We start from the raw sequence: 20,820 nt of genomic DNA on the forward strand, positions 1-20,820 counted from the left end.
AGCTTTTGCACAACAAAAGAAACCATAAACAAATAAAAAAGAAAGCCCAAAGCCCACTGCATGGGAGAACATATTTGCCAATGTCATCACAGGAAGGGTTTAATCTCCAACATTTACAGGGAACTCATACAACTTAACAAAAGGAAGATAAACAAACCAATCAAAAAGTGTGCAACAGACCTAAATAGATGATTTTCAAAGAGGACATAAGGAACGCCAAGAGACACATGAAAACATGCTCAAAGTCACTAATCATCTGATAGATGCAAATCAAAATGAGAATGCGGTACCATCTCACACCTGTCAGAATGGCTATCTCTAACAAATCAACAAATAACGAGTGCTGGCGAGGATGCGGAGGAAAAGGAACCCTCATACACTGCTTGTGGAAATGATACTGGTGCAGCCACTGTGGAAGACAGTATGGAGTTTCCTCAAAAAACTAAAAATAGAACTCTTCTAGGAATATATCCCATGAACTTAGAAACACAATCAGAAAGGATATATTCACCTCTATGTTCAAAGCAGCACAATTTACCATAGCTAAAATTTGGAAACAGCCTAAGGGCCCAACAGTAGATGAATGGATTAAAAAAGGGCGGTACATCTACACAATGGAATACTATTAGGCCATAAAAAAGAAGTTCTTACCATTTGCAACAGCATGAATGGAACTGGAAAGCATTTTGCTAAGTGAAATAAGTCAGTCAGATAAAGATAACTATCACATGATCTCACTCATTTGTAGAACATAATGAACAACATAAACGGATGAACAAAAACAGATCCAGAGACAGAGAAGCGTCTATCAGACTGTGAAACTTCTGAGGGAAGGTAAGGGTGGAGGTGTGTAAAGAGGAGAGATTACCCAACTGACTTTGTGCATGCATATAAACCTACCCACTGGACACAGACACCAGGAGGGTGAGGGCAGGAGTGGGCGGTGGGGACCATTGGGGGGATAAGGCCGCATATGTAATAACTTAATCAATAAAGAAAAAATCAACAAACGACAAGTGCTGGCAAGGATGCGGAGAAAAAGGAACCCTCATGCAATGCTGGTGGGAATGCAGACTGGTGCGGCCATTGTGGAAAACAGTGTGGATTTTCCTCAAAAAGTTAAAAATGTAATTTCCATTTAACCCAGTAATCCCACTTCTAGGACTATATCCCAAGACATCAGAAATGCCAATCAGAAAAGATATATGCACTCCTATGTTCATAGCAGCACAATTTACAATAGCTAAGATTTGGAAACAACCTAAGTGCCCATCAGCAGATGAGTGCATGAAAAATTGTGGTACATCTACACAAAGGAATACTACACTGATATAAAAGAGAAAGAACTCTTAACATTCACAACAGCATGGATGGACTTGGAGAGCATTTTGCTAAGTAAAATAAGCCAGTCAGGGAAAGGTAAATATCACATGATTTCACTCATTTGTGGAATATATTGAACAAATAAACTGATGAACAAAAATAGATACAGAGACATAGAATCATCCAAGAGATGACAAACCTCAGAAGGAATGCAGGTGAGGGTCAGAGGGTGGTGAGCAATCAACCAAAGGACTTATATGCATGCATATAAGCATAACCAATGCACACAGACAGTAGCTGGGTGAAGGCATGTGTTGGGGGCAGTTGCGGGTAGTGAGAGGTCAATGGGAAAAGGAGACATATTTAATACTTTCAACAATTATTTAATTGAAGAATAAAATAAAATTTGAATGTTAATACATGAAATTCACTGAAAAAAACTGAACTATAGCTAAATATAATTATTTCCTCAAATATTGATTCAATTTATATCTTTCTTAAAATATAATGCTTGTTAATTTTTGTTTCTGCACAGTTGTATTAGAAAAATTCTAATTTTCTTCAGAAAGAACATAAATAAAAGGAAGAAACAATCTATTGTTATCAGTTTAAACGCACTAAAGGGAAGGCTCACTGCTTATGAGGTGAAACCTATATAATTTAATTTCCTTGACATAGCACAAAGGATTATTTATTTTGGATCCAAGTTTACCTTTCTAATCTCATCTGCTGATATTCAGTGCTGCCACTTTATTATGTGAGCTACATGAGCCCAAGGGTTAGCATTCTTCCCTGCTGTATTCCCAACACCTAAAATAATGATTGCCACATAAATGGCTTCTCAATAAATATTTTCAGTAAGCAAATGAATAAGTTAAGTGCATTTGAGCAGTTGTTTAATGTAATGATGCAGAATATATAGTTTATTTGAAAAATAAGTACTGCTCTCTAGCCCTGTGCTTGATTTCCTGTCCAGTAGGTACTTAATATGTGCCAAATCCTTTATTTTTATATCTCTAGAAAGCCATGTACTCTGTATCCCATACAATTTCTTATTGGATTATAATATAAATATGCTTTTAATTATTTTTAAATCCAAAATTGCTGTACAAAGTGTTTTCCCTTGATATTTCCAATACCCAAGTTGCACAATACATAGTTATTAGCACTATGCTGAACACTTGAAACTAATGCAAAATATTATTGAATGTAAACTACAATAGAAAAGAATTAAACATTAAAAATAAGAAAGTGGTGGACTTCACCAATTATCCAATTGTGCTATTTATACATCATGGTTATTGTAAAGCCTACATGAAATTAAAAGCATATATCCAAAAATGGTCCAAAATTTCTTACAGAAATGATCACATATAGATTATTTCTACATTGCTTATAAAACTGTTACTCAGGACACTATAATGATATTGACACAAATGGGGGAAAAAATCTTTACAGATGTGGAAAAGAATTCCTCTCCTGATATAATAGTAGTTTCCTTTCTTTAGAAAAATGCCCTTTATTTTGTCTCATCTCTTTGCCTTGGCTTTTATAATGCTCAGAGCAATCCCGAGGTTTCTGCTATAAATATTTTTCTTTTTTATCCTTTTACTACTTCCATAATCTCTTCCTTTTATCATGGGAATAAATATTTATTTTATCTGTGTATTTTTTTGTAAACTGACTAAAGTCCTTTTTGGAAGTGAATAGATTGTAAATAAGCAGATTAATAACATGGGTTTTTTGAATTTACTGATCAGTTCAATCAGCCCCTTCAACTCTATAGCTCTGGGTCAACAAAAAAATAAGGATAGGAAACCTAGCCTCATCTTCCAAACCAAAATCCCTTGGGCTTTGTAGTAGTAACCCAGTAGAAGAGGTTAGAATGTGCAGGGTATAACTCAACACAGGCAGAATGCCTAAACTTATAAATACCTGTCCCTGGTTTTGATTCCATGAGCCTGGATGGTTGAAACAGTGGTGTATATGGAAGCAATGGATATTTCAGGAAATTGAATTACAAACTATGAGACCTCAGTAACTACAGTAGAGTAATATTAGGAATACTGCTCCTAAATAGTTTAAGTGGATTAACATCATAAATCTATAAACTATACACCATCATTATGTCCATTTTACAGGTGAAGAAACTCAGATAAGAGAACTTAATTGTCCAAGGTCACACAACTAGTATATGCAAAAGTCAACATTCCAACCCATTTAGTCTGGCTCCTGAGTTTGTGCTCTTAATCACTACTTTATATTATTTCCATGTAATCACTGCTGTTGTGCAAGGAGCCACTGGGTGTGAAGAAAGGAGAAATTCTACTTCACTTTTTTTCTAACATGGCTCTCAAAACCATCCTATTGTATCATAAGTGTGTTGAAAAACTGTCAATGACACATGGGATAGAAACTTTTTTTGAATTTATTATGGCGATACTTGATTTTCATTACTTCAACTACTTCATGCCACTCCCTTCTAGCCTAATGTGTTTCCCTTGCGAAGTCAGTTGACATTCTAATGGGAACTCATTTGTTTGTAATTTTCTGTCTCTGTTGCTGCCTTTAATATTCTTTCTTTGTCTTTAATGTTTGCCATTTTAATTATGATGTGTCTAGTTGTGGACTGTTGTAAATGTTTCCCCCCACGTCCCTCGTGGTTCAGGGTTCAGGATCTGGAAGAGGAGCCGCACACAAATGAAAGAGAAGAGACAAGAGATAATTTGGAAATATTGGGGAGCCAGGCAGGTAAGTCCAACTCAAGAGGAAGGACTTCCACAGGTGCTCAGGCCTCGCCAACCTTTTATTGGTTTGGGATACACCCATAGCCCTTAGGCAGGCAATTTCCAGTAACACACAGACTATCTTATAAATAAGGATTTACATGACTATCTGGTGGGGAAGTTGCTTCAGCTACCATTGTCTGGACTAAAAGTGGGTGCACAGCTCTGACTTTTGCTAGGGCTTCAAGGGTCACCAGCCTTCCAGGTTCTCTGTCCATACCTCTCTGCCAGTGAAGACAATAGGCGGTTTCCCACAGTGGACCTCTTTGGGTTCATCTTAATTGGAATTCTATGTGCCTCCTGAACTTGTGTGACATTTCCCTTCACCAGATTGCAGATGTTTTCTGTCATAATTTCTTTAAACAGGTTCTCTGTTCCTTCCTCATCCTCTTTTCCTTCTGGTATTCCTGTAATGCAGATGTTGTTAAGTTTCATGTTCTCCCAGAGCTCCTTTAACCTATCTTCCTGATTTTTAATTCTTTTTTTTTCTATTTGCTGCTCTAATTGGGTATTTATTTCTACCTTGTCTTTCAAATCACTGAATTGGTCCTCTGCTTCATCCAATCTACTTTTAATTCCTTCTAGTGTGTTCTTCATTTCAGATATATCATTATTCACTTATGTCTGGTTCATGTTAATTGCCTCTATTTCCTTTTACATGCTGTTGTAATTTGCACTAAGTTCCTTAAGCAGCTTTATAACCATTGCTTTGAACTCTATGTCTGATAGGTTGCTTGCCTCCATCTCATTTAGTTATTTTTCTGGAGATACCTTCTTTACTCTCATCTGAGGGTTGTTTCTTTGTCTCCCCATTTTAGCTATCTCTTTTTATTTGCTTCTATGTATTAGATAGAACTGCTATGTCTCCCAGTTTTTGTGGGATGGCCTTATGTAGAAAGTGCCTTGAGGGGTCCAGTGGTTTATTCTCTTTGTTCACCTGAGCTGTATGCTCTAGGAATGCCTTTTGTGTGCATTGTTTGGGGTCTTCAGTTGTAATTGGGACTTTATTGTTGATGTCCTAAATGTGGGAGGGTTCGCCCCTTTGACTTACTGCCAGTGAGGTTCAACCACAATGTCATCGTGCCAACTGTCCGGTGGATGGGGACGCGATAACCCAGAGGCTGGGTCTGACTTGAATCTCACACCTTGATTGAACCTGTTCTTGTTGAGTTACTGATTATAGCCATTCTGAGAGGCATGAGGTGGAACCTTATTGTAGTTTTAATTTACATCTCTCTGGTGATTAGTGACATTGAGAATTATTTATGTCTATTGGCTATATGAATGTCCTCTTTGCAGAAGTGTCTGTTCAGATCCTATGCCCATTTTTTTTAAACATCCCTATCTTTTTTTTCATTGCTTAAAGTATTACAACGAGTATTACATATGTGTCCATTTTTTCCCTGCCCTTGACAATCCCCTAGCCTCCCCTACCCCCCAATGTCTTATGTCCATTGGTTATGCTTATATGCATGCATACAAGTCCTTCGGTTGATCTCTTACCCCCCTCCCTCCTGCCCCTCAACCCCATTTTTTAATTGGGCCCTTTGTCTTCTTGGTGTTGAGATGTATACATTCTTTATATATTTTTGAAATTAATTCCTTATAACATGTATCATTGGTAAATATGTTCTTCCACACAGTGGGTTTCCTTTTTTATTTTGTTAGTGGTTTCTTTTGCTGTGAAAAGGCTTTTTAGTTTGAAGTAGTTCCAACTGTTTATTTTTTCTTTGTTTTCCTTGCCCAAAGAGATATTTTGGCAAAAAATATTGCTAAGAGAAATGTCTTAAATTTTACTGCCTATGTTTGTTTTCTTCCAGGATTTTTATGGTTTTGCAACTTACATTTAAGTCTGCTATCTATTTTGAGTTTATTCTTATGTGTGGTGTAAGTTCTTGGTCTAGTTTTATGTTTTTGCAAGTACCTGTCCAATTTTCCCCAACACTATTACTTAAAGAGTCTGTATTTACCCCACCATATGCTCTTGCTTTTTTTGTCAAATATTAATTGACCATAAAGGTGTGGGTTTATTTCTGTGCTTCCTGTTCTGTTCCATAGATCTATGTGCCTGTTCTTGTTCCAATACCAAGCTTTATTTTATTACTATGGCCTTGTAGTATACTTTGATAACAGGTAATGTTATACCTTTAACTTTGTTTTTCATTTTCAAGATTGCTGAGGCTGTCCAGGTCTCTTGTAAAAGGGTGTCCCAAAATTCACGCAAGAAGTAATTTTGATAGAAAACACAGGTTTATAATATAAAAATTGTAAATTTTTTATTGATTCATAAAGAATACACTATAAGGTTATGTATGGAATAGGATATCGAGTAAATGGCCTCCACGGCTTTGCTGGCACATACACACTCTTTTGTTGAAATTTTCCATGACCGTTTTGCATAAATGTGGCTGAATTTCGATGAGGCTCATTTTCTTCTTGATGGCTTGGTTAATCGACAAAATTGTTGCATTTGGGGTTCAGAAAATCCCCTAGTGATTGTTGAGAAACAAATGCATCCACAAAGTGTCACTGTTTGGTGAGGATTTTGGGCTGGAGGCATCATCGGACCATTCTTTGAAAATGCGGCTGCTCGGGCAATAACAAAAGAGTGTGTATGTGCCAGCAAAGCTGTGGGGCCATTTACCAGATATCTTATTCCATACATAACCCTATATGATATACTTCATGAATCAATAAAAAATTTACAATTTTTAATTATAAACCTGTGTTTTCTATCAAAATTACTTCTTGCGTGAATTTTGGGACACCCTTTAGTTCCATGTAAATTTTTGAATACTTGTTCTAGATCTCTGTGATATGCCATTGGTATTTTGATTATAATTGTGTCAAACTATAGATTGATTTGGGTAGTATGGACATTTTAATGATGTTAAGTTTTTTATATCCATGAACACGGTACATGCTTCCACTTAATTGTATCTTCCTCATTTCTTTCTTCAGTATCTTATACTTTTCCTCATTTCATTCTTCAGTATTTTATACTTTTGTAAAAGTACAGGTCTTTTACAACCTTGATTAAATTTATTACTAGATACTTCCTCTTTTTTTGTAGTAATAGTAAATGGGATTGTTTCTTAATTTCCTTATCTGAGAGTTCATTATTGATGTATAAAAATGCCATCAATTTCTTGATGTTGATTTTGTGTCCTGCTACTTTTCTGAATTCACTTATTAGAGCTCATAGGTTTTGGTGGATTTCTTGGGGTATTTTTTATATGCAATATCATGCCATCTGTGAATAATGGCAGTTTTAATTTTTTCTTTCCAATTTGGGTGCCTTTTATTTCTTCTTCTTGCTTGATTGCTGTGGATATGACTTCCAGTACTATGTTGAATAAGAGTGGTTAAAGCAGACATCCCTCTCTTGTTTCTGATTCTAAGGGGAATGCTTTCAGTTTTTTCCCATTGAGTATGATGGTTGTTCTGTAGTTATATCTTCATGTGTCCTTCTTCATCACTTCAGTACTTGGGAAGGGCTAGGCACCGTACAGTTATAACCCAAATTTTCTACACTACTCTGTCTACATCTTCTGCAAATAAGCTATTTTTTTCTCTATTAAAGTTACCTCAAGTTCCCAATTTGACTGTGCCATTTGTTTCCTGTCTGGATGCTAACTGTTAGAGGAGGTAATCTGATACCTTCACAGGATCTGAAGATTTACCCTAATTAGGGTGCTGGCCAAGTGTTTTGTCTCTGTTGAAGATAAAGGAAAAGTTAAAGTTCAGATTGCATTAGGCCAAATATAATATTTGATTAAATGATTATTAAGAACATAATTTAGGCTGATATTTCCAAATACTGGACCTGAAGGATTATGTGGCTATATTTTCAGTGGCCTATAGTAAAATTATAAAAATGAAGACTATGCTGGAAGTTTGCATATAGCTAAAATTCTCTAGTTAAAAAAGTAACTATTATGAGATTAATTATAACTACCTTTTTGGTGTTTAAATGTCCTTTGTTTTAAGAAATAGTAGAAACTGTAGACTTGAGTTTGTTATTTTAATGTCCTTACTTGGCAAAACAAAGAGCTGACAACCTTATAAATTAGATGTCCCACTAAAATGTGAAATCCATAACTCTAGGGAGCACAGGGCATGGCCACCATCTCTACAGTGAATTCAGAGTTAAGTTTTTCTGAATCAAATATTTTCACAGGTTTCACAGGGTGTACTTTAGTATACAGGTTTCTTCCACTACTTGCTCTAAGTTATTTGGAGCTGAAAGCTCAAGAAGTATGAATCTCATATTCTTCTGCCTTTCTAACAAGTGTCTATGTCTTCTAAATATTTCTTGGTTTCCAGACTATAGGAACAGTTAGTGACTATTATTTTTGTTTTATTATTTTTAATTAATAATGGGAAAGGAAAAAAATAATGCTTCACCGCCTTTCATCAGTGTTCTCTCCAAACCTCAAATATCTCCTCCTCCCCATAACTAACCCCCACAAATCATCTTCCCGATAATAGACTTGCTTTGTTGATTTTCCTAGTGGATTCTGTGGTGGCTACATTCTTCCCTCCCTTTTCTCCTTTCTTCCTCTATTTCTCCTTACTGCCTGACTCACACAGAGGTTTGTTCCTTAAACAACAGGGCAATTTGGCCTGGCAGCCAAGGCCAGCTCAAGACATTGATTAGCAAAGGACTACCCACCAGGACCCCCAGTTTCTACCACTTACATAAAACCCTAGACTATCATATTAGAATTATAGTAAGGGATCCTTTAATTCCTAGGTACATCTGTAGGCTAAACAAACAATTTGTGTTAAACATAAAAGAGCTATGCTTCTTTCAAACATTTGTAGATGTGGTTGTGATACAGAGTTAGTGTGGCTTTTAGTATATATGTATTTTCTCAACCACCATATGCTAAAATACTAATAATGATCTTATGGTTGACCTCAGAATTTTTGAAAATAAAAAACTAAGCAATATAAGTAAAAAGGGCTGATGATACAATATGTGTAGTATGATCCAAAACATATAGCATGATCTATACAGGGTGGAGCAAAAGTAGTTGTGAGTATGTGAAACAGAGTTTATTCTTGTATCATTATTTATTAATTACTAGAGGCCCAGTGCACAAAATTTGTGCACTAGGTCTGGATGGAGATCAGGGCTGATTGGGGCCTTCTGGCTGCCCACTGGGGCCTTCCTTCATTCCGTGCCACCCCCTGGTGGTCAGCACACATCATAGCAAGTGATCAAACTCCCGGTCTTGTGGTCAAACTCCTGAGGGGATGCTTTGCATATTAGCCATATATATAGTATTATTTTCCATATGAACAACTGTAAACCTACTTTTGCCCCACCCTGTTGAGATATATTTTCCAAGATATAACTACAAACAAGAAAACTGTAGTTATTGCTGCTGTAAAGAAAAAGATGATGTTCATTCTTTATTTCCTCATGTATTATTGTTCAAAAAATTTACAAGAATAGTGTATTATTTGCATTGGAAGAGTTCCTATTCACATTGGTGGAGGCATGTCACAAAGTAATAACAGATGAAGGCAATGCATTTTGACTAACACTTGCATGATGATAATAAAAGTAAATACTTCTGTATCACTTATAATGAGTGAGGCATTGTTCTAAGTGTTTTAAATGCATTTATTCCATTACTATTCTCATTTTAGAGACTGATACCTGAGAATTAAGTTTTTTTTGCATGAGGTAACATAGCTAGTAAATGATGGAGCACAATTTGAATCCAATCAGCCCTACTCCTAAATTCATACTATTAAGTGACTACTAGATCCTGAGAAGGAAAGACTTAGTCTACCATGGGAATTTGACATATTCAATTATGTTTTTTTTTTAAGTTAAAAAAACCCTAGGGATTCATACAATAGGACAGAATACCACACACTGCTCAACAATCTCACCTGTAGCTTGCGCTGCCCTTTGGCCTTTGGATATATTGCTAATCAGAGGAAATTCTTTGTTAAGTTACCTATAGAAAAGGTGAATGGACTAAAAAGTCAAATGCTTCCATACCATTTTTTCCATTCAGAACTCACAATGACCTAGTGTAGCAGGTAGTATTACAATTTTATAGATGGAGACTCTGAGTCTCAGAGAGGTAAAGTGTCTTGCCCAAGCTCATACAACTAGAAAAAGGTTATAATTTGAAACCCAAGTATTCTGATGCTACAGTAATTTCTGGTATTTTGTAGAGATTTTCTGACTGCGGCAGTGGAATGGGCCACCAGACCCTAACATGCACTTCAGTGGTGGTCCTTGTGCCTCCTGATTGGACTCATTTGCACTTGTACTCTCAGTCCTGCTCCTATCACATAATCCTTATATAATCATGAGCAATTTTGTAGTTCCAAAGGTGAAACTAAGAACAGAGTTTTTCCCAGTGTTAAATTAATGGGTATTTATACAGAAAATGCAGACTCACAGAAGTGAATAAAACAAATAAAAGTTTTAGAGTCACCTCTTCTCTAGACCACAGGTGCCGGGGTTCTTGTTCCAGCATCTAGAAGGGTTCAGGAATCTGGAAAAGGGGCTGTGCGTAGATGGCATCAAAATCCAGAGACTAATAAAGAATCTGGAGACAAGATATAATTTTGAAAGGCATTGGGGGTCAGAGGACCTTCAGCTAAAGGAACTGAAGACTCCCTTCTTGTCTAGGATCCTTGCTTTTATTAACACAATTTGTCCTAAGGCAAGGTGGAGATAATACACTTCAAAGGGTAAGGTTTCAAAGGGTACAGAAGCATTGTCAGTTTGGGGGAATTAGCCTACGGCTGTTCAGGTGTTTGGCCAGTAGGAGGCAATAACATGTAGATTAAGATGTCTTTTAACTGTCTGGAAGCCACAATCAGTTTCCTATTCAGGTTTGGGGAAATGCCTTTAGCCATTCCCAACAGGTGACTACATGTGTGACTCAACCCTGTTGACTCCCTAAGTCTCATCAACCTTTTGATGAAACTCTTGAAATCATAACATGCTGGAATTGGTTCCTGGCATCTCACCCTTTTTGATTATTTAAAATTTAAGAATGTATGTTTTAATATTTTTAAATTCAATGGAAAGGGCAGAGTTCTATCATGTCCCTTTAAATTGCTGCCAGGCATCAAAGGAATCAGTTTGCAGTAAGTTTCTTTCTGGGCCAACAGTTCTTAGAGTCCCAATTTCAATGTCCAACAGTTTTTTATGTGTACATGTCAGAAATTATATTTCAGTTCTGGATGGTGGACAAATGGTGGCAATCCAGGTCCGACCCTCTCTGATTTGGTCCTGGGCAACCTGCAGCAATGCACAGCTGCTGACTGCTAGCATGGCAAGGCCTCTTCACCATCTTTATTTTTGGACTGCTTCTCTTCTGTTGTTCTGGGGCCACTGCTATTCTGTGGCTGGAACAGTCCCGTCAGTTCCTCTCTGGAATCCATTGTTACAGGAATCCACATTGGCTTGGAGGAGTATTCTGGAAATATACAAACATATTTTCGACCAAAGGTTATAAAGGAATCGTTCTTTAAATTAAACTTGGAATCCTTTTCATTTTTTGCCCAAACAATTTTCCTTTGGCTTATTTTGACACCATATGTGTTTTCATGGGCGTCTTGTGATTAGCATTACAAGTGAAAAATAATTTTCAAGTAAAAATTTAAAGCAATTAAGGCCTTTACTTACAGGGCATTATTCTACTATCCCCCCTTTTTTAATTTAAATATTAGGAGGCTTTTGGAAATTTTTCAATGCAGTCTTGATAATTTTTAATTTTTATTTTTGTATAGAAATATGACTGCTCTGGATTTATTGCATATTAAGCAAATTTTGAACCATCAATAAAAAATATAGTTAATACTTCAGGAACAAGTTTCCTGTACAGTACAGTTAAGTTTCTTGAATACTTATTTATTTCAATTAGCCAATTTAAATTAGTCTGAAATAAGATTTATTATTACTATTATTTTTAACTTTACTTGCCCTATGTTATAGACAATAAATGATATTAATTAAATTTCTGCAATTAGTCTTTGAGTAACTTTACATTAGCTATATTCAGGGAGGCAAAAATATAACTTATTTACCTCTTATATGAGGCCTAATATAATTAACTACAGTTCTTCAGATGTTTGAAGGAAATCTTTTTATTTACTTCCAGAATAGCTTTACAGGCCATACTTATAGAATTCCAACTAAAAAGAATCTTTGTCTTTCTTTTTACACCCAGAAACTTACAGGGTTGCTTCTTGGATGTTGACCGATAGTGCCGCAAGGCCATGTATTTCAAGTCATTCGTCATTTATGGTGACTGTACTTATTTTCAGATTTGGTATTTTTAACAATTTTTAATTTATTCTGTCAATATCAGTGAAAGAAATTTCAAAATTTTTAAATTTCTCGTTTTTATTAAATTTAGAATTATATTTTTAAACAGCATTCCCTTTTGGCTTATTAGCATATACAGAGAGATCATAGGAAGCCTTCAGTAACTTCTTTAGACTTTACTAGGATTAAATTGTTTATAAAAATATTGGCTTCTCATATAACTTAATATATGTGAGATCTTGATTATATTTTTTAAAAAGCTAATTTATTAAGTAATTTAGGTAGGTATTTTTATTGATAAAGTAAGACAAGTAAATTTAGTTAATCTTTACATCTGATTCACGAGGCGCAAATGCTGCCCCACCTACAGCCTAATTAAAAATGCAGGCAGCTAGGAGCTTTTGTCTTTTAAACTACCTTTTAAAATTCCACTGCTGTATTTTAAGAGATATTAAACAAAATAATTTGTTTTGCCCTTTTTAGAGGCAAAAACTTAAAATATATTTATTATTTTTATTTGATAAAGCTTATGTGATTTCAAGTATATTAGATTGGCTTATATAAACAATACTAGAGGCCCAGTGCACAAAAATTTGTGCACTTGGGGGGCGGTCCCTCAGCCTGGCCTGTGCCCTCTTGCAGTCTGGGACCGCTTGGAGGATTTCCACCTGTTGGCTTAGGCCCACTCCCTGGGGGATTGGGCCCAAGCTGGTAGTCAGAGATCACTCTGGCAGCCCAGCAGCCCTCAGGGGATGTCCACTTGCCACCGGGGAGCAGGCTTAAGCTGCAGTTGAGCATCCTTAGTGCTGCTGAGGAGGTGGGAGAGGCTCCCACCACCACCTCTGTACTGGCAGCCATCAGCCTAGCTTGTGGCTGAGCAGAGCTCCCCCATGTGGGAGTGGACAGACCACCAGGGGGCAGCTCTTGCATTGAGCATCTGCCCCCTGGTGGTCAGTGTGTGTCATAGTGACCAGTCATTCCTAGTCATTCTACTGTTAGGGTCAGTTTGCATATTACCCTAATACAGGATAGAGGCCTGGTGCATGGGTGGGGGCTGGCTGGTTTGCCCTGAAGGGTGTCCTGGATCAGGGTGGGGGTCCCTCTGGGGTTCCTGGCCAGCCTGGGTGAGGGGCAGATGGGTGTTTGCAGGCTGGTCACACCCCCTTCAGGGTGGGGGTCCCCACTGGGGTACCTGGCCAGACTGGGTGAGGGGATGATGGCTGTTTGCAGACTGGTCAAGCCTCCCCCATTGGGGACCCTCACCCCATCGAGGTTTGGCCAGCCTGGGTGAGGGGCTGATGGGTATTTTCAGGCTAGCCACACCCCTGTTAGGGTGGGGGTTCTGGGTGAGGGGCTGAGGGCCATTTTTTCAGGCTGGCCCATCCCCCCCGGTGATGGAAGCTCCCAGCCTCTCCTTTTTTTCTTTTTTTATTCTGGGATTTATTTACCTTCTATAATTGAAACTTTGTAGCCTTGAAAGGAGCTCAGAGCCAGCCAGGGAGGGCGGGAGGGAAGCCTCCTGCTCGCTCCAGCTCCGTGGCCACAGCCGGCTGAAAGCAGGTATCTGGGGTTTATTTATCTTCTATAATTGAAACTTTGTTGCTTTGAGTGGAGCTCAGAGCCCGATGAGGCAAGCGTGAAGCGTGGCTTCCTCCATCATTGGGGCAACCAAGCCTCCTGCTTGCTCCAGCTCCGTGGCTGCCAGCCGCCATCTTGTTTGGGTTAATTTGCATATAGTCACTCTGATGGGCTGGTGGGCATGGTTTAAGGTGTAGTGAAGGTACGGTCAATTTGCATGTTTGTATTTTATTAGTGTAGATTTACTTTAAGAAAGAACAAACCTTTGAAAACATTTCAGGGCCCGTGAAATACCTCAAGGTTATTTCTTGGTTACAGTTTTGAAATCCAACTTGAAAGACCATCATATATATATATATATATATATATATATATATATATATATATATATATATATGATTTAAAGATTATATACTTTTTATAATTATTTTTAAAATATCATTTAAATTTAAGCTGGATTTTGTATTAAAAATTTCAGTTGGGATCACAGAATTTATCCTCTTTTTTAATTAGACCAATGAGTAACATATTTTGAATTTCTAATTTTTCAGAGAAAATTCAAGATTTTCTTAAAATTAAATTTCTATACTTTAGGCATTTAGTTATTACCACAACTATAATTTCTCCCAATTTCTTCCAAAAGATTTTAGATCCAGCAATTCAAATATTTAGCATTTCTTTAGATTAATAACACCTTATATTATTAAGAATAAACTTCAAAAATACAAGACACAAACAATAGATTCAATTCAGTCGTCTTGATTTTTCATGAGGCAAATTTAGATTAATATTTCAGCATTTTGTTATTTCAGAATATCTAATTCAATTTAGCAAACTCCCAAAGCCTTGGGCTGCCATTGACTGGAAACAGGTAACGATTAAAATGCAAATTAGTTACATTCTTTCTCCCAAGGATGGGAAACCGGGAAGCAAGCCTGTCTTTAGAAGTTGCCACTGGCAGGAAATTTTTGGCATACCTGCTTGTTCTGTTGGGGGAAGGGAGGCTAGCCCTTCCTCCATTAGAAATTGCCTTGGGAAGCCAGACTTAATTAAAGGGCATTAGCCATCTTTTACCTGCACTACTTAGATTTTTATAATATTTCAATAATTATTGAGATTCAAATCCAAATTATTATTTTAAGGAATATTTTTTAGCAAATTTTTGCAACAAAGACAATTTTATTGAATTTTCTTTTGGCCTTGAAGTTAACTTTGGAACAGGCTTCATTAGCATTTCAAAAATCACTCTTTATTATGGAAAATACCAATCTTGTTTCTAGAACCAGCCTGCATTTCTACCCTGGATCAAATTCGCCATCTTCCTGAGGAAATAACCAGTCTTGGGGTTTTATTTTGTACATTTGTAGAGAGATTTAAGTCAGCTAAAAACTTTATCTAAATGTCCAAAAACAGGACAGTTGCACACATCTGTTTCAAGCCAGCTTTTCTCTTTACACGTGCACAGAAATCCCAGACGCATCTCTAAATTTTGTAAGACGTTTCAATTATGAGAGGAGAATTTAAATTAGGATACTTGGAGAGGGGGCGTCCATATTGGATAGCCATGTTCTCCCTTCTTCCCTTCCCCCACATCCTGCTTTGGGGGAAGTTTCAGCAAATGACTCAGATGGCGTATTTTTTCCCAAAGTCATGCTTAATAGAAAAAACATATTTTAATTTTTTTCCTATTCCACTTCCTAAAGTAGTAGCTAGCACCCAAGGTTATCTTAGCCAAAATTTGGTTATCATAAGTGTTCGGTCAAAGGGAAGCTCAGGATCAGATGCATGCCACCACAAGGTAGATGGTGACAGAGATAATGGACCCTCCCTGGAATTCCTAATAGGTCAACATGCTGACCCCCACAGCAGGAACTTCCTCAACTCATGCCCCCCACCCCTCACCAAACACCTGTATAAAAAGAAGTTCCCCCTCCCTGTTGGCACAAATTCACTGACTCTGCCTTTGGGGCTTGTGGGCCTCACCCAGAGACGCAGATTAAACCTTCTCTTTTCCCTTATCTGACCAGCTTGATGCTCTTTGTTTCCTGCTTCACAAACTTTACATTTGGTGCCTTGAGACCTGGGTGGCGCGAGCATCCCATTCAGCCATCCCTCCACAACTTGGGGTGCCCTCCTCTCCCTCCTCATGGTTGAGGACCCCTCAGGACTGCATTTCCTTGGCTTTGCAGCTCACTTTCCCAGCTTGGCAGTGTTAATGGTAAGCTCTGCACCATGTCGATGCTTGAAGTCGCCTTCGGGCGTCTCTGTCCATAAAGCACGGCCGCATCAGAGACTGTCCTCCGTTTTCTGGACCCTTCCAGGAATGGCTCCTCCAGACCCTGGGAGTTACTGGAGACATCCTTATCTCTCCTGGTTCCTCTGTCCGTCCGTAGCCCTGGCTGAATGGCTAGGACGCTGGTCCTTCAGCCCGGCTACTGACCTCAGGTATCTAGCATGGGTAATCGAAATTCCAAACCTGATCCGAGCACACCTCAAGGGTGCCTGCTTGCCAACCTGGCTAAACTGGGCATGTCTCGGGACCTGCATCCTAAATGCCTCATTTATTTCTGTAACGTGGCATGGCCTTAGTATGAATTGGACAATGGGTTCAGATGGCCCGAAAATGGGACCTTTAATTTTACCATCCTTACCGACTTCAGTAATTTCTGCCAATGAACGGGGAAGTGGCTCGAGGCCCCCTATGCTCAAGCCTTTCTTTTCGTACTCTCCCGCCCTCTGTTCTTCCTGATCCACGGCCCAGGTTCTCCTGGCTCGTGAGAAACCTACTTTGCCCACTGAGACTTCTTCACTTTCTGCCTTATCTGAACCCCCCGAAAATCTTTCCTCCTCTCCGACTTGTCTGCCTCCCTACCCAGGCCCTTTCCCCAAAGCCCCTTTTGCCTCGCCGTCTGCACCCTCGCCTCCTCCCTCCCTACCAGCAACGCCTTCTCCTCTACCGGCTGACCACCTCCTCTTCTGCCCACAGCCTCGGCCGCTGCAGGATCCCAAAGCTCAACTCATCAGGCGACCCCACCCTCCCTCACCCCCGCAGCCTCTGAAGGAGCCGGAAGCCCAAGTAGCCAGGCAACTGCTCCTCCCCCACCCCTTCCTGCTTCCCCAGTCAGTAAACACACGCGTTCACAAGCCCCTCCTCTCTTCTGTCCTCTCCGGGAAGTTTCAGCTTCAGTGGGAGTAGTCAGAGTCCACGTTCCCTTCTCTCTGTCAGGTCTTTCCCAGATTGAGAAGCAGCTGGGGTCCTTCTCCGCCAACCCCACCGCGTTCATCAAAGAATTCTGATACCTCTTTCAGGCCTATGACCTCACTTGGCATGACATTCATGTTATTCTTTCTTCCACCCTAACGTCAGATGAAAGGGAGAGTCTTGGGGGCAGCAATGGACCATGCAGATCAGGTTCACCTTATAGATACCAACATGTCAGTGGGGGCCCAGGCCGTTCCTCACCAGTAGCCTGGCTGGGAGTATCAAATAGGTACCCCCAAAAGGCAGAACGGGACCAGATGCTCCAATGCCTGATGGCCGGCGTACAGGCCATCTCCCACAAGGTAGTTAATTATGACAAACTGAGAGAAATCACTCAGGGCCCAGATCAGAATCCCGTGGTCTGCCTTAACAGGCTGGCTGAGTCTCTGACCTTGTATACTCGTCTGGACCCTGGCTGGAGCAACAGTTTTAGCCACCCACTTCATTTCACAGTCGGCCCCAGATATTCAAAAAAAGGTAAAAAAAAAAAAAAGGCCGAGGATGGCCCACAGACCCCGATCCGAGATCTAGTGAACATGGCCTTTAAGGTTTTTAATGCCTGTGAGGAGCAGGCAGAGTCAGATCGAGAGGCCTGCCTTCGACAGAAGGTAGGCCTGCAGACCCAAGCCCTGGTTGCAGTCCTGCGGCCCATGGCAGCCGCCCATGGCCCCAAGGGGGCTGTGCTCTGTGGGGGTGCAATGAGAGGATGAACGCCACCTGGAGAATGCTTCAAATGTGGAAATGAAGGCCACTGGGTAAAGCAGTGCCCCCAGCCATGGGCTCTAACCAACCCCTGCCTGGCATGCAGTCAAAGCAGCCACTGGAAAAGTGACTGCCCCTGGAAAAGTGGCAGGCCCTCTGCGCCCCAGCATGGAGGGGCTGGCCTTCCAGGTCATGATCTGCCGCTGGCCATGCTGGGACTGGACGAAGACTGAAGTAGCCCAGACTCAATGATCCCCATCACCCTTGCCGAGCCCAGGGTTATGCTGAAGGTAGCGGGTAAGCAGATCTCCTTCCTGGTCAATACGGGGGCTACCTTCTCTGTCCTGCCCTCGTTTTCAGGGCCCCTTTATCCTTCCACGATCTCAGTCATGGGTATTGATGGCAAATCCACCTGCCCGCTGACCACCAGCCCCCTTCCCTGTCTCCTTGATGATAGCCCTATAATCCACTCATTCTTAGTCATGCCTTCATGCCCCATGCCCCTTTTAGAATGAGATATCCTCACCAAACTAGGGGCCACTCTGCAGCTCACTTGGAGCCCTTCAGCCTCCCTGCTCCTTCCGCTCCTGGCCCCCTCCCTTCACAGAGACACCGATCCCCCACTGCCTGAATCCCTTGTCAACCCCAAAGTGTGGAATACCTCTACTCCGGTGGTTGCTAGACATGATGCCCCGGTCAAGATCAGACTTAAGGACCCCACCACGTTTCCCTCCCATCCCCAGTTTCCTATCTCCTTAACTCATCGCCGAGGGCTCAAACCCCTCATCACTCAGCTTCTGGGGCAGGGACTCCTCATACCTACTGACTCTCCCTACAACACCCCCATCCTCCCAGTTAGGAAGGCAGACGGGACCTACTGGCTGGTTCAGGACCTCCGACTGATCAAAGAAGCGGTGGTCCCCATCCACCCAGTAGTCCCTAATCCTTACACTCTCCTCTCACGCATCCCATCCAGCACCACCCACTTTTCCATCCTCGATCTCAAGGATGCTTTCTTTACCATCCTTCTGGACCCAGACTCTTTCCATCTGTTTGCATTTACTTGGGAAGACCCAGATGAACAGGCATCCCGCCAACTCACCTGGACGGTCCTAACCAAGCGATTCAGAGACAGTCCTCACCTGTTTGGCCAGGCCCTAGCCAGAGACCTCCAACAATGCTCGTTAGAACCCAGCACTCTTCTGCAGTATGTGGATGATCTCCTCCTCTGCAGCCCCTCCCTGGACATGTCTTGGAGGCATACAGCTAATCTCCTCAACTTTCTAGGAGACAAGGGATACCACATGTCCCCTGCCAAGGCACAACTGTTGGCCCCCACCATCACTTACTTGGGGATCTGTCTGATGCCCAAGTCCTGAGAGCTGACAGTTGACCGATTGCAGGCAATATGAGACCTACAGCCTCCCACCTCTGCAGACCAGATCTTGTCCTTTTTGGTACTGGTAGAATTCTTCTGCCATTAGGTACCAAACTTTGCTCTCCTAGCTAAGCCCCTATACCAGGCTGCTAAAGAAACACCAGTGGGCCCTCTCTCCTCATCCTCCCTTGTTTGTCATGCTTTCTCTAGGCTCCGGGATACCCTTCTGGCATCCCCCTCTCTCTCTCTCCTGGACACCTCTAAGCCGTTCCAACTATTTACCGATGAAAGACAGGGAATGGCTACTGGGGTCCTCACCCAGCCCCTAGGGCCGGCCTTTACCCCTGTAGCCTACCTGTCCAGACAGCTTGACCCTACAGTCTGGGGATGGCAGCCCTGCCTCCAGGCTCTGGCTGCAGCTGTCATTCTCATCAAGGAGGCCCAAAAAATCTGCCTCCAACAACCCTTACAGGTCTTCTCCACCCACAGACTACAGAATCTCCTGTCCCACTGATCCTTATCTCTCCTTGCACCTCTCACATGCAGAAACTCGATCTGCTGTTCCTCAAAAATCCTGACATCTCCCTGACCCGGTCCCCAGCCCTAAACCAGGCCACTCTCCTTCCCACTGCCTCCACCCTACCTGCAGCAACGCATTCCTGCCCCGAGGTCGTCGAGGCCCTCACTCAGCCTCAGGCAGGACTCACAGATTCTCCTCTCTCCAATCCTGACTTAACTCTGTTTGTGGATGGAAGCTCCTGCCTGGAACCCCAGGGACGTAGGAAAGCCTCCTATGCGGTAGTAACACTGGAGCGGATCCTGGAGGAGGCCCAACTCCCAGAGGGCACCACCTCTCTAAAGGCCGAGCTCATTGAACTGACCCGGGCCCTACACCTGGCCAAAGGGAAGAGAGTAAACATATATACAGACTCCAAATATTCCTTTCTGATACCCCATTGCCACTCGGTTATCTGGAGGGAGAGGGGCTTTCTCTCTACGAAAGACTCACCTATTATCAACTCCGCTTACTTGATGCCTTACAGCTTCCCTCCCAGGTAGCCATCATGCACTGCCGAGGCCATCAGATGGACTCCTCACTGGTTACACAGGGAAACGCCCAAGCAGATGCGGTAGCCAGAGGCTTAACTCAGGGTGAAGGGTCCCCAGCCCCGGTCCTGTTTCTTTCCCTTTCCTCCATTACCCCTCAATATACAGAAGAAGAGAAAAACAAATTCCTGCAGCGGGGAGGCTCTCCCGGTCCTGAGGGATGGATCTTTATAAATAACAAAATCGCCCTTCCTCGAGCCCAGACAGTGGTCATTGCCCAACAGATCCACCCGTCTTTGCACATTGGACCACTGGCACTTTGGAAATTCCTCGAACCCTTCTTCACTTTGCCCACACTGCAAGAGGCAATCACAAGTGCCTGTTCCTCCTGCCCCATGTGTGCGGCTGTCTCACCCCAGGGAGGGATGTGCCC

This window comes from Myotis myotis, unplaced genomic scaffold (genome assembly GCF_014108235.1).
Source record: "Myotis myotis isolate mMyoMyo1 unplaced genomic scaffold, mMyoMyo1.p scaffold_m19_p_4, whole genome shotgun sequence".
Lineage (NCBI taxonomy): Eukaryota > Metazoa > Chordata > Mammalia > Chiroptera > Vespertilionidae > Myotis > Myotis myotis.